The sequence below is a fragment of the Elephas maximus genome, chromosome 13, assembly GCF_024166365.1.
Source record: "Elephas maximus indicus isolate mEleMax1 chromosome 13, mEleMax1 primary haplotype, whole genome shotgun sequence".
Taxonomy (NCBI): Eukaryota; Metazoa; Chordata; class Mammalia; order Proboscidea; family Elephantidae; genus Elephas; species Elephas maximus.
In genome coordinates, this window is record NC_064831.1 from 58,218,636 (window position 1) to 58,232,590 (window position 13,955).

Sequence of the window (13,955 nt, forward strand, 5' to 3'; positions counted from 1 at the left end):
AACTCTCATATACTCCTTGCTTATGCAGGTGAAAATCAGTACAGCATTTCTGGATACAATCTGGCAACTTGAGCAAAAGCTTTAAAAATGTGTATATCTTTTGACCCATCCATTCCTTTTCTAAGATGATACCCTAGGGAAACAAAAGTCATACACAGACACACAGGGAGGAAAGGTACGAGGGAGAAAAAGGAGAGAGAGAGGGAGGGAGGGAGGAAGGAATTCATTAAGGCACTGATTCTGAAAGAAAAAAATGCCTAAAATGTCCGGCAATGGGAGATTGGTTAAGTTACAGTGCATCTGTATAATAGAATACTACGTATATACTTAAAATGATGTCGTAGATACATTTATTGACGGAGAGATTTTTATGATCTATGTTTTTTTTATGTCTAAGTGAGACAAGTATTTGGCACAGTTTTGTGGGGAGTGATGTGTGTATTACACTCATGGTAATATATGTACGTGTGTATGCACGTACATGTGTATGTGTGTACATATGTATGTATAGGAAAATGCCTGGAAGAATAGACAGCAAAATGGTTTTCAGCTGCTATTATCAAGTATAGCAGAATTAAAGTTTTTTTTTTCCCTAGCTTAGAATGCTTGTTTTAACAACCACAGAAATAAGAAGAAAACCAAAAAGAATTTTTGCAAAAAAGAGAAAAAATTATCCCAGTTATATTTGACTTTTTCTATTTTTGCATTCAAATACTGATCATCAGACTTGGTTCATATCTGACTGTCTTGGTCTGACCCAGTCCTGTTTCTTGATCCCCGTGGACTTAAAATAGCTTGATAGCCTGAGCTGTCAGAGAAGAGATGGGCCAGATAAAATATTTATCATGCTTTTAGCTCCAAAGTTTTCCAGGGGTTTCTATAGGCTCCTTTGGTTAATTCTACCAAGAGGCCAGCTACTAACTCAGTAAAACTATCTGAGAAATAATAGAGCACGTAGAGGTGAGCCCCAGAGAAGAAAGATGATGAAAAGCATAGGAAAGCTCACTGAACGTGGCTTTATCAAGAAGCCGCAATTGTTGCTAGATGCCTTCCAGTCAGTTCCAACTCATGGCAACCTCTTGTGTGCAGAAGAGAGCTGCTCCATAGGGTTTTCAAGGCTGCAACCTTTCAGAAGTAGATTGCCAGGCCTGTTTCCTTAGTAGCCTGTGGATGGGTTCAAACCACCAACCTTTTGATTAGCAGTCAAGTGCTTAACTGTTCACGCTACCCAGGGACTCCCAACCTGCAATTAGGGTGTGATAAAATGAAATCAAAGGGTTTTATAGAGCTAAAGTCCAGTAGTATTGTATGTTGTAATTGCTGTTTCCTGTTTCTTTTCATTGGGTCATTTCTGTTCTCTATGGGTGGAAAAATTCATGTGTAACTTTTGTTTTACCCCAAAGAATTTTAGCTAGGTTTTGTTGTGAAATATTTGCCACCATGGTAATTCTTAAAATCTAGTAATACAGTATCATAGTTATATTTTACATATACACAAACACACACGCACACGCAGGGTATTATGTCTTGTAAAAATGGTGCAGTGGCATCACAGGTCTTCTAACTTCAGGGGGGAGGAGAATCAAGATCAACATTAGCCCAAGGCTGATTCCTATGAGGTAGAGCTCAAACATACCTCTACCCTCCAACCTTTTCACCAATTCTGATATCAGCCATCTTTCCCACAGCACTCTATACTTCTGTACTGGGTTCGATAATTCGTTGCAGTGACTACACAGAACACAGAAAATACTCATGATTATGGGGTTTATTAGAGAAGTAACAGGTTACAATTCAGGATCAAGAATGACTCAGGATACAGTTCCTCGGTCAGGACATGTTTTCAGATGTCCTGGCAGGCAGGCCTTTCCCTCGGCCCCTCCGCCTGGCCTCTGCACTGCTCATGCAAGTGTTACAAAGCTCTTTAGCGTCTCGGGTAAGTGCGCAGAGGCACCCTACTCTGCCCAGAAGCATCCTGCTCAAAGACACTCAGCTCACTTGCTCTGTGGGTGGGCACATCCACTGTAGCCACCTTGCTCTGAGTGCTGGGAAGCCCACCACACTGTCTCATGCCAGTCTCCTGGTTATTCTGCCACCATTTCTCTGCCACTGCTTCTCACCATCTTGCATCATCTGTGGTGTTACAGCTCTGTTGCCTGGGTCTAGGAGATTCTCATCACAGGGACCCTGGGTCCAAAGGGTGCACTCTACTCCTGGATCTTCTTCCTTAATGGTAGTGAGGCCCCCTCTCTGCTCTGGGATTGGCTGTCTGTTTAAGCCTGGTGGGGTGGCAAAACTGACCAATCCTCTTGTTAGGGTTCCAAACACCTTACTGGCATAGTCCCACCTCCACAAGGGTGCCAGGCACCTTACTTGCATTATTAGCAATGTTGTCCAAACCCTTCGGTGGGCCACAAGCACCTTATTTGCATAGTCCCGCCTAATCATTTTGTGGATGTTACAAGGCCTTGGTGAGAAAGTACATATAAAAGGGATTCATTGTACTGCACATTGGTTTTGTACCAAAAACAAAACAAAACAAAAAGGAGCCCTGGTGGCGCAGTGGTTAAAAGCTCAGCTGCTAACCAAAAGGTTGGCAGTTCAAATCTACCAGCCACTCTGTATCAATATGAAGAATTTGAAGAATAGAAGTTACAAAGAAGTCAATTTTTACTGCTTTCTTTAAAAAATCTTTCAATGCATAGATATAAAAATAATTTTGTTTATGTGTTATGTTTCAAGTTTACATCTTGCTTGTCTTCATTTAATGTCTTATGACCATGCGGTCATGTCATTAAATACTCTTAAAAAAAAAAAAAAACTCCCGTTTTAAAGATGAAGTAGTTAAAGCAGTGTGAATTTGTTAATGATTCAGTGTATGCCTTTTATTAGAGGAAACGGTTTTCCACAGCCTTTTGTCTTAATGGTAGTTGCCAGTCTAAGGATTAAATGACAACATTCCGACTATATTTTTAAAAACTACATTTTTAGTTTGTTTGTTTGAATAAACCGTAGAGTTCATGAAAGATTTTAAGGCTGACATTTGTAGGTAGGTACTTTAGACAGCAAGAAATATTCTATAACAGAAAGATGACTATTTTTAGCTTTTCTTTCTGCTGGTAAGGTGGAATAGCAAATATTTTTAGAGCAGTTGAAAGTACAGGCACTCAGATTAGCTCAGTGTTTCTATCATCAGAATCTCAATAACCTTGTTTATGTATCTAGGTGTTACCTTCCAATGTTTTGAGTTTATGTAAATTGTAACTTGATTCGTCTTTCTCTTTGGTCTAGTTCATCTCTCTGTGGAGTGATCTATAAAAAACAAAAAATGATGAAAAGGCCAAATTTCTAAAACCTCAACGTTCTCTCTGCACATTTGTTGCATTTTGAATTATAATTATATCCTTCTGGGTTATTCTGGGCAATGCTTTGCTTACAAAGGAAACTTCTGTCATTAATAATTGTGTGTGTGTGGGGGGGTTGTTGCAAATCTTCTCCTGTAAGCACAATAAACCCTTAGTGCACATAAGAGATGACCTCATGACCTTTGTAATTACCCAAACTTAGAAATACCACTAGAACATTTCATCTTTCCCTTAAAATGAAGCCTAGGATAAGTGAAAATTTGAGTGTCTGCTGTTTTACTCTTAATGAGAGCTCCTGATGACAAGTACAGAACATTTCAGGCCACAGTGAGAGGCTGAGCCACTCTCATCTCACCAAAGTTTCAAATTACTGTATATTAGAGAACTTTAGGGACATTCACAATTGGTTACTGTTATTCAAAGGAGCACAATAAGAAATTCACAAATCTGAGACACTAATATAATTTCCTGTTGCAGGTTTGAAAACTATTAAAGATCTCATTTAAGTGCCAGAATCGTTGACTTAAACCATTCACACCTCAGCTCGTTGCAATCTGGCTTCTACACCTACCATCCCACTGAAACAGCTCCAACCAAGATTACCTATGACTCGCTAGTTGTTAAATCCAGTTCTCAGTTGTTAACTGACCTCTGTAATATTAACAGTGTCCACTGCCATCTTTGATATCAGAAATACAGTTGTCCCCTGCTTTTCCTTCTGTGTTTCTAGGCATTTCTTCCTTGACTGGAGCCTTACATGTTGGCACCAGTGCCCTAGGGTTTTGTTGTCTCCTCTCTGTTTTTTTTTTCTTTGTGCCGTATTCTTCTGCCACTTTTTTAGAAAACAGCTTTATTGAAGCATCCTAGACATGTAAACTGCACATATTTAAACTGTACAGTTTGATAAAAATTTTTTTTCTGGATGTTACTTATTTTATAGTTGAGAATATACACAGTAAAACACACACCAAATCAGCAGTCTTCACATATACTGATTAGTGACATGATGACGTTGTTCACGTTGTGTAACCATTCCTAACCGCCTTCTCAGAGCTGTTCCTCCCTTGTTTTAGTTTCACTTTGCCCATTTAGGTTCTTAGTCCATTTTGAATTTGGTTTTGTCTATGGTGTGAGGCATGGATCCTGTTTCATTTTTCTACATGTGGAAATCCAGTTTTCCCAGCACCATTTATTGAAGAGACTCTTCTTTCCCCATCAAATGGACTTAGCACTCTTGTCAAAAATCAGTCGTAGATGTGTGGGTTCATTTCTGGACTCTCAGTTGTATTCCATTGGTCTGTGTGTCTGTTGTTATACCAGTGCCAGGCTGTTTTGATTACTGTAGCTGTACAGTGTGTTTCAAAATCAGGAAGCGTGAGTCCTCTTACTTTGTCCTTCTCTTTCATTATTATTTTAGGTATTTGGGGCCTCTTGCCATTCCATATAAAGTTGAGGAAGGCTGTTGGAATTTTGATTGGGGTAGTATTGATATCTTTACAATATTAAGTCTTCCAATCCATGAATATGGGCCTTTTTTTTTTTCTTCAATTTATTTAAGTCTTCTTTAATCTCTGTCAGCACTGTTTTATAGTTTCATCGTATAAGTCCTTCACATCCCTGGTTAGATTTTTTCCTAGGTATTGTATTCTCTTAGTTGCTATTGTAAATGGAATTATTTCCCCGATTTGCCTTTCGGATTTCTCATTGCTGGTGTATAGAAACCCAACTGGTTTTTGTTCGTTGACCTTGTACTATACAACTTTGCTGAATTCCTCTATTAGCTCTAGAAGCTTTCTTCTGGAGTCTTTGGACTTTTCTATGTATAGGATCATATCACTCGTGAGTAGAGATAATTTAACTTCTTCTTTCCCAATCTGGATACCTCTTATTTTTTGTCTTACCATTCTGGTGAGGACTTCTAATACAACATTGAATAGAAGTGGTGAGAGCAGGCACCCATGTCTTGTTCAGTTTGATAATTTTTGACATGTATGAAACCATCACCATAATTGAGATAATGAGCATATTCATCCGCTCCCTGAAGTTTCTTCATGTCCCTTAGCATTCTTCTTTGCTACCTCTTCCGTCCCCTCCCCAATCTCTAGAGGACCACTGCTTGGCTTCCTGTCACATTAGTTTATATTTTCTAGAATTTTATGTAATGGAATATTCCTTCTTTTTTGGTCTGGCTTTTTTCACTCATTATTATTTCGAGTCTTATATGTGGTATATCAGTAGTCCATTCCTTTTTATTGCCGAGTAGTATTTCATTGTATGGTCGTACCACAATTTGTTATTTATTCAACTGTTGGTAGACATATGGGTTGTTTCCAGTTTGCCCTTTGCAAATAAACCTACTATGAACATTTGTGCCCATGTCTTTGTATGGTTACATGCTTTTATTTCTCTTGGGTTGGGTTACCTAGGAATAGAATAGGTAGGTCATACCGTAGGTGCTGGTTTAACTTTTGAAGAAGCTTTCAAACTGTTTCCAAAAGTGTTGGGTCATCTTACATTCCTCCCAGCAGTGTGTGGGAGTTGCAGTTGCTCTACATCCCTATCAACAGTTGGTATCATCATCTCTTTAATTTTAGACATTCTAATAGTTGTTGTGTAGTGGTATCTCATTATGGTTTTAATTTGCATTTCCCACAGACTAATGATGCTGAGCATCTTTTAATGTGCTTTTTGGCCATTTGTATATCTTCTTTGGTGAAGTGTTTGTTCAGATCTTTTGCCCGTTTTAAATTTTATTAGATTATTTTCCTGTTACTGATACAGAAGAATTCTTTCTGTATGCTGAATATAAGCCCCTTAATGGATATGCAGTTTGTAAATATTTTCTCTCAGTCTGTGGCTTGTGGCTTATCTTTTCGTACTTTTAGTAGTGTCTTTCAGAGAGCAGGATTTTTTTGTTTTTAATTTTTATTGTGCTTTTTACTTTCAAGTCAGTCTCATACAAAAATGTATACATACCTTGCTATATACTCCTAATTGCTCTCCCCCTAATGAGACAGTATACGCATTCCCTCCACTCTCTCTTTTCTAGTCCATTTGGCCAGCTTCTGACCCCCCCTGCCCTCCCATCTCCCCTCCAGACAGGAGATGCCAACGTAGTCTCTTGAGTCTGCTTGATCCAAGAAGCTCACTCTTCACCAGTATCATTTTCTGTCCCATTGTCCAGTCCAGTCCCTGTCTGAAGAGTTGGCTTTGGGAATGGTTCCTGTCTTGGGCTGACAGAAGGTCTGGGGACCATGACCACCAGGGTCCTTCTGGTCACAGTCGGACCATTAAGTCTGGTCTTTTTACAAGAATCTGGGGTCTGCATCCCACTGCTCTCCTACTCCCTCAGGGGTTCTCTGTTGTGTTCCCTGTCAGAGCAGTCATCAGTTGTAGCCAGACACCATCTAGTTCTTCTGATGTCAGGCTGATGTAGTCTCTGGTTTATGTGGCCCTTTCTGTCTCTTGGGCTCATAATTACCTTGTGTCTTTGGTGTTCTTCATTCTCCTTTGTTCCAGGTGGGTTGAGACCAATTGATCCAACTTAGATGGCCGCTTGCTAGCATTTAAGACCCCAGATGCCACTCTCCAAGGTGAGATGTAGAATGTTATCTTAATAGATTTTATTATGCCAGTTGATTTAGATGTCTCCTGAAACCATGGTCCCCAAACCCCTGCTATGCTGGCCTTCGAAGCGTTCAGTTTGTTCAGGAGACTTCTTTGCTTTTGGTTTAGTCCAGTTGTGCTAACTTCCTGTATTGTGTGTTGTCTTTCTCTTCACCTAAAATGGTTCTTATCTGTTATCTAATTAGTGAAAAGCCCTTTCCTTCCCTTCCTTCCTCCCCCTCTTGTAACCGTCAAAGAATATTTTCTTCTGTGTTTAAACTATTTCTCAAGTTCTTGTAATAGTGATGTTATACAGTATTTGTCCTTTTTTTTACTAGCTTAATGCCTTTCAGATTTCTCCATGTTATGAAATGTTTCATGGGTTCGTCATTGTTCTTCATTAATGTATAGTATTCTGTTGTGTGAATATACCATAATTTATTTATCCATTCATCCATTGATGGACACCTTGGTTGCTTCCATCTTTTTGCTATTGTAAACAGTGCTGCAGTGAACATGGGTGTGCATATATCTGTTTGTGTAAAGGCTCTTATTTTCTCTAGGATATATTCCAAGGAGTGGGATTGCTGGATCGTATGGTAGTTCTATTTCTAGCCTTTTAAAAAAGTGCCAAATCGATTTCCAAAGTAGTTGTACCATTTTACATTCCCACCAGCAGTGTAGAAGTGTTCCAGTCTCTCCACAACCTCTCCAACATTTATTATTTTGTGTTTTTTGGATTAATGCCAGCCTTGTTAGAGTGAGATGGAATTTCATTGTAGTTTTGATTTGCGTTTCTCTAATGGCTAATGATTGTGAGCATTTCCTCATGTATCTGTTCACTGTCTGAATGTCTTCTTTAGTGAAGTTCCTGTACATATCCTTTGCCCATTTTTTAATTTGGGTTAATTGTCTGTTTGTAGTTGAGTTTTTGCAGTGTCATGTAGATTTTAGAGATCAGGCACTGATTGGAAATGTCATAGCTAAAAACTTTTTCTCAGTCTGTAGGTAATCTTTTTACTTTTTGGTGAAGTCTTTGGATGAGCACAGGTGTTTGATTTTTAGGAGCTCCCAGTTATCTACTTTCTCTTCTGCATTGTTAGTAATGTTTTGTATACTCTTTATACCATGTGTTAGGACTCCTGAAGTCCCTATTTTTTCGTCCATGATCTTTATCATTTTAGATTTTATATTTAGGTCTTTGATCCATTTGTGTTAGTTTTTGTGCATGGTGTCAGGTATGGGTCTTGTTTCATTTTTTTTTTTTTTTTTGCAGATGGATATCCAGTTATGCCAGCACCATTTGTTAAAGAGACTGTCTTTTCCCCATTTAACTGACTTTGGGCTGTTGTCAAATATCAGCTGCTCATATGTGGATGGATTTTATGTCTGGATTCTCAATTCTGTTCTACTGGTTTGTGTACCTGTTGTTGTACCAGTACCAGGCTGTTATGACTACTGTGGCTTTGTAACAGGTTCTAAAATCAGGTAGAGTGAGGCCTCCCACTTTGTTCTTCTTTTTCAGTAATGCTTTACTTATTGGGGGCCTCTTTCCCTTCCATATGAAGTTGGTGATTTGTTTCTCCATCTCATTAGGAAATGTCGTTGGAATTTGGATCAGAATTGCATTGTATCTGTAGATGGTTTTGGTAGAATAGACATTTTTACAATGTTGAGTCTTCCTATCCATGAGCAAGGTGTATTTTTCCACTTATGTAGGTCTCTTTTGGTTTCTTGCAGTAGTGTCTTGTAGTTTTCTTTGTATAGGCCTTTTACATCTCGGGTAAGATTTATTCCTAGGTATTTTATCTCCTTGGGGGCTACTCTAAATGATATTGATTTGGTGACTTCCTCTTCGATGTTCTTTTTGTTGGTGTAGAGGAATCCAAGTGATTTTCGTATGTTTTTCTTGTATCCTCGGTACTCTGCTGAACTCTTCTATTAGTTTCAGTAGTATTCTTGAGGATTCCTTAGGGTTTTCTGTGTAGAAGTTCTTGTTATCTGCAAATAGAGATACTTTTACTTCTCCCATACCAATCTGATTGCCTTTATTTTTTTTTTATCTAGCCTAATTTCTCTGGCTAGGACCTCCAGCAACAATGTTGAATAAGAGTGGTGATAAAGGGCATCCTTGTCTGGTTCGTCTCAAGGGGAATGCTTTCAGACCCTCTCCATTTAGGATGATGTTGGCTGTTGGCTTTATATAAATGCCCTTTATTATGTTGAGGAATTTTCCTTCTGTTCCTGTTTTGCTGAGAGTTTTTATCATGAGTGGGTATTAAACTTTGTCAAATGCCTTTTCTGCATCAATTGATAAAATCATGTGGTTCTTGTCTTTTATTTATATGATGGATTGCATTAATTGTTTTTCTAATATTGAACCATCCCTGCATACCTAGTATGAATCCCACTTGGTCATGGTGAATTATTTTTTTGATATGTTGTTGAATTCTGTTGGCTAGAATTTTGTTGAGGATTTTTGTGTCTAAGTTCATAGGGGCTATGGGTCTGTAATTTTCTTTTTTTGTGGTGTCTTTACCTGGTTTTGGCATCAGGGATATGGTGGCTTCACAGAATGAGTTTGGGAGTATTCCATCCTTTTCTATGTTAGCAGAAGTTCTTAATAAAAAAAAATTAATTGTGGTAAGTATGTAGGTAACAGAACACTTGCCATTTCCACAGCCTTCACCTGTATATTTCATTGATATTAATTACATTCATCCTGTTATTCAACCATCACCGTTAATGATTTCTGAATTTTTCCAACACCCTAACAGAAGCTCAGTGTCCCCTAAGTTCTTAATTTTGATGACTTCCAAATCATCAATTAAAAAAAAAAAAAAAAGAATTGTGCTTTTGGCATTATATCTTAAGAAAGCTTTACCTAAGCCAAGGTCACAAAGGTTTTCTTTTATGTGTTCTCCTAGAAGTATTACAGTTTTAGTTTTTACATTTAGGACTATGGACTATTGTTAATTGTGGTGAAAATTATATAAAATAAATAAAACTTGCCGTTTTAACAGATTTTAAGTGTATAGTTCAGTGGTATTAATTGCATTCACAAGGTTGTGCAACTGTCACCACTATTTTCAAAATTTTTGTATCACCCCATTCAGAAACTCTATACCCATTAAGTAGTTACTCCCCATCTTCCCCTCCCCAGCTCTTAGTAACCTCTAGTTTGTGTCTCTGAATTTGCCTATTCTGGATAGTTCCTCTAAGTGGAATTATACAGTACTTACCCTTTTGTGTCTGGCTTATTTCACTTAGTATAATGTTTTTAAGGTTTATCCATACCGTAGCATGTATTAGAACATCATCCCTTCTTATGGCTGAATAATACTCCACTTCATACCACATTTTGTTATTCATTCATCTTTTGATGGACACTTGGGTTATTTACACCTTTTGGCAATTGTGAATAATGCTGCAATCAACATTGGTGTACAAGTATCTGAGTCTCTGCTTTTAAGTTTCTTGGGTATACACTTAGGAGTGGAGTTCCATTATGTTAATGTTCATTCAGTCGTTCTCCTATTGACAGATATTTGGGGTAATAATGGTCTTAATGGGAGCTATAACTAATATATATGATGGATATGACAAAACCTTGAGGGTCTGAATAAATGGACACAGGTATAAACTCCAGGGTGGGAAAATTAAAGATATCAAGATATAAAGCTCTCAAAATAATACCTTAAAAAAAAAGTTGCTATCAAGTCACCTCTGACGCATGGTGACCCTACATATGTCAAAGTAAAACTGTACTCCTTAGGGTTTTTAATGGCTGATTTTTCAAAAGTAGATCACCAGGCCTTTCTTTCATGGTGCCTCAGGGTAGACTCCAACATCCAGCCTCTTGGTTAGCAGCCAAGCACGTTAACCATTTGCCCCACTTGAAATTCTGTGTAATACTAGAAGAACAAATATTTGAGTCCATGTTAAAGTTATGGGGGGGGAAGGGGAGAAAAAGAATGGACAGAGGGCAACCTAGTTATAAAATATTAAAATATAGTGAAGCTATAACAATTTTAAAAAATTACCAGCATTGGAATAAAAAAGACCACCAGGAAATTAGTCCAGAAATGGAACCTGTTAAATATAAAGATTTGATATATGATAAAGGAAGCATACGTATCAATAGGAGGGGAAGGGTTATTTAACAAATGGTCTTGGTATTACTCTAAGCAATTTGGAATAAAAAAAAATTAGGTTTTTAAAACATCACATACTAAAATAAGCTCCAGATGGATTGAATAATTACATGGAGACAACAAACCAGAGAAATGAATTGTGTATTGATTGAACTTTAGAAGGGGTTATGGATTGAATTTTGTCCCCGCAGAATCTGTGTTGGAATCCTAACCTCTCTACCTGTGGATGTAATACCATTTGGGAGTAGGGTTTTCCTTGTTAATGTTAATGAGACCACATGAGCGTAGAGTTTGTCTTAAACCTAATCACTTTTGAGATTTAAAAAAAAAAAAAGAGCAGATTAGCCACAGGGGCCAGCAGGCTCACGTAGGGAAAGATAGGTTCCAGTGGAAATTGCTAAGGAACCGAGGGGCAGAAGCTGAAAGGGACAAAGGTCTTCCTCCCAGAGCTTTCCTTAGAGCAGCTGCCGTGATTTGGACTTCTAGCTTCCTGAACTGTGACAAAATAGATTTCTATTCTTTAAAGCCACTGTTTGTGATATTTCTGTTACAGCAGCACTAAGAAGCTAAGACAGAAGGAGAATAACTAAGCATAAAAATTGTAGAAGAATTTACAAAGGAGATGATTGACAGTCTAGACTGCATAAATGTTTAACTTTAGTATCATTGAAAAATGGACCCAAAATGAAAAGACAGCAGACTGCAGAGAATATTTGCTGCAAATTTCCGAGGGTTAATATTTTTATATAGGAAATCCTTCTGCTAACATATAAATCAGCATAGGACAGAATTGGACAGTTAACTAAGTAGGAAATTAAACAACTAAGAAACGTGGAAATTTTTTAAAGTCTCAGTTAAACTACTAAGGAGTTGCTACCAGGATCCACCCGTTAAATTAGCAACAACTCCCCTGTTGGCCAGAGCACAGTGCAGTTAATAGATCGCAACTTGCTGTTAGGCTCAGACACTGTTACAGCCGTTTGAAGGGCACTCTGGTGACATGTCAGGATTCATAAAAATCTTCATACTCTTGATTCTGAAACCTCACATTTGGGAGCTGATCCAGAGGAAATAATAATCTTCCCCTACCCCCAACAAAAACCAAACTTATAAGCCTAAAGATGTTTACAGAGTTGTTTCAAATAATGAAAATTAGAAACAACTTAAATGACTAATTAAGGGAGTAATTAAAACTTTCTATACAATGCAATTATTAAAATATGGTAATAGAGACTGTCAATTGAAAAATGTGATGAGTATTTTTTTTCAAGGCAAGCTTTCCAACTGCATATACAGTATGATATAAAAATGACTGGAAGGAGATACATAAAAATGATAATCAGTTACAATGAGAGGATAGTAGGTAATTTTTTCCCCTATTTTCTGTGATCCAGCATAGTGCTAGGCTGCACTGATAGAAGCATAGTGCCCAGATCAGGGGAGAGCTAATACACTTATGTTACGAGAAGAGCTGGGCTTTGGAGATGTGGAAATCTGAGTTTGAGTTCTGTTTCTGCTACTTACCAAGTATGGGTCAGTGACAAGTTATGTAACTACCCTAAACCTCAGTTTCTTCATCTGAGAAAGGAGCTGATATCTTTTCTTCGTGCTTGTGTGTAGATTAGCAATAACATATGTAAAGCCTCACACGTTTGTTAATAAAATAGTGTTTTACTCACACCACATGGGATAATATATCAGTCAGCTACAAGCAACCCTAAATCTCAACAGCTAACAAAGGTTTATTTCTCGCTTGCATTACTTATTACCTGCAGGTTGGCTGACTCTATGTTCTCTTCATTCTGGGATCAAATTTTGGGGGGGGGAGGGGACGGGGAAGATGGTAAAACCACAGGATAGCTCTTAAAGCTTCTGCTTGGAAGTGGTAGATTCCCTTCACATTTCACTGGCCAAGGCTGCTGTCCGTGGCACTGGGGGTATAATCCTCCGATGGAGGTGGGTCAGCACAGAAGGGCAGCAAATGTTTTGAATAAATAGTATATACTGTAGAGTGTGTCCTGTTTTGGCTGTCACAGGGTGTGACAACCGAAGATATGTCCAGAGTTGGAAGATCAGGATGTTGAGTAATTCTGAAATCTTGCCAGAAATACAGGGGAAAGAGACAGTGGAGATGGGAGGGACATATTTATGCTGTCTTCAGATACATGAAGAACAGAGATCACTGGTACTGAGAGCAGTCCAGTGCTGTTATATCAGTGGAAGTTATAACAGTATACACTTTGATTCAATATAAGGGTGTAAGGAGGAAATGGAACAGAAAAGGAAATTGTTGGTTGTTTTAAATACATTAAATAGATAAATGCCATCAAGTGGACTCTGACTTTTGTACATCCTTGTGTACAATACCCAGCCCTACATCATCTTCACAGTACCCATCATGGTGGCTGTTGTTCCAATCCGTCTCACAAAGGGTTTCCCTTACTGGCCCTCTACTTCACTAAACATGATATCCTCCTCTAGTGATAGATCCCTCCTTATCACATGTCTAAAGCCAATGAGTCAGACAGTGTTCTATTGTGATCTATAAGGTTTTCACTGGCTGATTTTTTGGAAGTCGGTTTCCAGGCCTTTCTTTCTAGTCTGTCTCAGTCTAGAAGCTCCACTGAAACCTGTCCACATAGATGGCCCTGCAGGTATACCAGTGGCATAACATTAGAGCACCATGCAAGCCACAACAGTACAACACACTGACAGAAGGGCGGTGGTTAAATATATTACCTCATTTTTATATTCTTAAAAATAACTCTGAGGATATATGTGTATGTTTAAATGCTGGAGGAAGTGGGCTCATTATTGGCTAATTACCTAA

The 13,955-nt window shown here is 38.2% G+C and overlaps 1 protein-coding gene across 2 annotated transcripts in view; it reads left to right on the plus strand.

Annotated features, from left to right (window-relative positions):
• The window catches only part of PIAS1 (protein inhibitor of activated STAT 1), a 138,026-nt gene that overhangs the window by 63,363 nt on the left and 60,708 nt on the right, over window positions 1-13,955 (plus strand). The gene's annotated exons all lie outside the window — the stretch shown is intronic.